A 3,805-nucleotide genomic window follows, 5' to 3' on the forward strand; every position below is an offset into this window, starting at 1 on the left:
TCCTATATTAAGACTACACACATCAATTGTGTGGGATAAACTGACTCCAGACCCCTGAACAATGTGTCACATTCCCTTAAATACCCAAACCAGAGAAAACATAAACAAAGGGAATTTTGGGAGTGGTTATGTTTGGAAGTCCTGGGGTCATGCATTATCTGCATACAGGAGGAAATTTAGATGAAAGACCCAGGAGGTAAGCACACCCCCAAGCAATGGCCTGAATTTGTTTACATTGTTAAAACTGTATTAATAGATATTATTGGTTGTAGGATGAGACCATTGTACCAGTACAACTAAGACCACAACGAAGAGACATGGTTTTCATGTACAAGAAAGCCCTGGATAACAGAAGATTAGTCAAAATAATAATAATTACCATTCTCCGTTTGAAGTCTCTTCTCTTGCTCTTTGAGCACTGAATTCATTTAACTGACAAATATTCTCAACATTATTTGCTTTGAGTTCCTCAACAGTACGACACATCTTCTCAAGATTTGCCTGTAAATGTAAACCTTTTCAGAATGATGTCAAAATAGTATTGATTGCTTTCTGGGTGTGAACTTTTTCATTTAGTTATCTTGCATTTCTTTGTTGAACACTTCTGCTTTGGCAACAGCCTCCATGTTGCTGGAGAGATCATCAATCTCCATTGATGAATGGCTTCATGCTAGAGGGTGGCCTCTTCTAGATCATGACACAGCTTCTGGAATTCAGCCTCGCGCTTCTTATTCATCTCATCCAGCCTCCTCAAGCCTCTCACTGATCTCCTCCAGTTCCCCGGAGAGATCAGCTCTCTGCTTCTCCACCTTTGCACGAGCAGCACGCTCAGCCTCATTCTCTTCCTCCAGTTCCTCAATGCGTGCCTACAGGGGCAGTTGGTGAAACTTTATCGATTATACAATTTTTTACAATGTTTCAAAAGAATCCCATTAAATACTTGGAGCTCCTTGATCATCTCCTGGAGTTGAACTCCCAGAGATTGTTCATATTCAACCTTGCTGAGCAGCTAGCTTGTTTCAAAGTCTTTCCTGTGTGTAAAAGGGGGAAAATGTAATTAATCAATTGAAATAAACCACAACTTGAATATTATTGTGATAATTTAGAAAGAATTCTCACTCCTTCAAGTTTCTCATCTGATTGCTGCTTGTCATTCTCCAGGTCCAGGATGGATTCTGTGGTCGCCTTCAAGCTTTAGCTTGGCTCTCTCAAGGTCCAGGCATAGCTTCTTCTTTTGTTCAAGTGAATCCTCAAGCTGTGCACATTTAATTATTATTATCATTATCATATAATGGTTTTACTAGCAATATGCTTTTTTATCTTTAATGTTTACTCTCCTCTTCTAGTGCTGGTTTATAAAATGCTCAAACTAAAATATTCAGTAACCTAATCATAACTCTGTATCACAACTCACATCATCAACTTTGTGTAGCTCAAGCTTTGTCTAGGATTTTGTCAGGGTGTTGACTTTGTCCTCCTCTCATCCAGTGTCTGCTGATGTGCCTCATGGAGGGCATTATTCTCCTTTGTAAGCTTGGCAATACTTTCATCCTGTGCTGCCATTTCCCCTGTCAGGTTCTTGACCTGTGTGATGTTGGATACTAAATGACTTACTTTTGTTCTAATTAATATTATTTAACAAAAAGTTAGGTACATATTAGAATTGAAATAAAACATTAAATCAAATCTGTCAAAAATGTTTCCACTGTGGAAAGGGTTCCACTTTAGCCAAGGTGAGCTCCAAATCATCAATCAGGCTCATCCTCCATTTTCCTCTTCTTGACTGTGATTTCAGCATTGATTTCTTCCTCATCCTCCAGTTTCCTCTTCTTGACTGTGATTTCAGCATTGATTTCTTCCTCATCCTCCAGTTTCCTCTTCTTGACTGTGATTTCAGCATTGATTTCTTCCTCATTCTCCAGTCTCACAGTTGTCTCTTAAGTCTAGCATCAAGCTGAAATTTGCTCTTAATCAGATCTGCACACCTCTCCTCAGCATCTGAGAGATTCTCAGATTCTTGAGGAAAAAAGATTGCTTTATAATTGGAGAACATATTTTTAATATTTTACACAGTCAAATATGAGTGAATTCATTAATGAATACTTACTTGAAGCTGCAGATTATTCTTCTCTTGCAGCAGTGCTACCACCATCTCCACAAGCTCTTTCATTTTGTCTTTAGCCTTGGCTAGATTTTCTTTATAGAAATGGCATAGTCCTTTTTCATGTTTGACAGCTCCTTCTCAGTCTCAGCACTCATCATTAGAGGCTTAATGTTGTAAACCTTCATCAGTGTTTGACGTTCATGAATGGGCAGATATTGAATTGGATGGTGTAAATGGACTCCCCGTTAATTATTTGTCATTAATTACCCTTGTCACAGTTAGAATTGTAGCTATCTTATAAATTATTTAACTAACCTCCTCTCCATCATCTTCACAAATTAAATCCTCATCAGGTAACCATGGCAAAGAGCCTGAGTCATTGTGACTAGAGCAGCCAGTATCTCATCACGCATCTCTTCGAGTTCACAGAAGACCAGCTTTGAAGAACACCTGAATTCAGCCCAATAATGCAGAGTTATATTAAATCATAAGTGAAAACATACAGCGTGGTTTTGAATTGTTTTAATGCAGAATATGAACATTTGTGTGCCCAAATCTATACTTGTCATGATTAACATTGATGAATCCCAGGAGTTTCTCAGAGGCTTTCTTGTTGTCAATAAACTATCCCTCAGGGATAATAGTGGCAGTCAAGTCAAGTGTTTTTTATTGTCGTTTCAATCATATACAGTTAGTACAGTACACAACGAAATGAGACAACGTTCCTCCAGGACCATGGTGCTACATAAAAACAACATTGGACCACATGAGAATACACAGACTAAATAAAATGCTTATATATACCTATATTAAGTGCACGTGAAAACGTGCAAAAAGTACAGGACAGTACAAGAACTTTCTAACAATGAACAGGACAATAGGCACAGTGAGAGACCGTGCAGTGCCGACCAGTACACAGTAGTGCAAAAAGTTATGTTATGTTTACGTTTCTAAAAACGTAAACATAACATACTATGAGATAGTGTTCTATGCACATATCAGTTATTGAGGTAGCAGACAGTTATAAAGTGACAGTAATTAAAGAGCAACTCAGGACACGTGTGTGTGTGTCAAACCAGTCTCTGAATATTGAGGAGTCTGATGGCTTGGGGCAAGAAGCTGTTACACAGTCTGGCCGCGAGGGCCCGAATGCTTCGGTAACTCTTGTCAGACGGCAGGAGGGTAAAGAGTTTGTGTGAGGGGTGTGTGGTCGTCCACAATGCTGGTTGCTTTGCGGATACAGTGTTCCCTTTACAAAAAGCATCACTAGGATGCTGCGCTTGCTAAAAGCGCTTTGGGAACAATCCTACATGTTTGTGACCAGCTGAAATATGTGTGTAACATGTCAATGAACATTGACCGGAATGTATAGCCTCGGTTGGTGTAATCATTGGATGCACCTGTGACCGGGTATAAATGGACGTGCCACCAGTGTGTCGTCAGATCCTTTTCTTCAGAGCATTCATGTGTGTGTGTCTCACAAGCCTGTCAGAAACTTTCTTTCCTCTGCTAGGATTTAGAATTTGTTAGGCAGTGCGCAGTGAACCTTTTCTTCTTTCCCTCTTTCTATATAAAAAGAAAAGGAAAAAGGTGGAAAAATATCGGAGAAGCAAAACAAACGATGCGTGTTTCCCTGTCAAAGTTCTATCAGGGACACGCATCAGTTTTGTTTTGTTTGTTTGGGGAAGAGCATGCTGCTCT

The 3,805-nt window shown here is 39.4% G+C and overlaps 1 pseudogene; it reads right to left on the reverse strand.

Annotated features, from left to right (window-relative positions):
* Nucleotides 1–349: 349 nt before the first annotated feature.
* LOC127624686 (myosin heavy chain, fast skeletal muscle-like) lies at nt 350–2,289 on the reverse strand (annotated as a pseudogene).
* Nucleotides 2,290–3,805: the final 1,516 nt, after the last annotated feature.

The sequence above is a fragment of the Xyrauchen texanus genome, chromosome 3, assembly GCF_025860055.1.
Source record: "Xyrauchen texanus isolate HMW12.3.18 chromosome 3, RBS_HiC_50CHRs, whole genome shotgun sequence".
NCBI lineage: Eukaryota > Metazoa > Chordata > Actinopteri > Cypriniformes > Catostomidae > Xyrauchen > Xyrauchen texanus.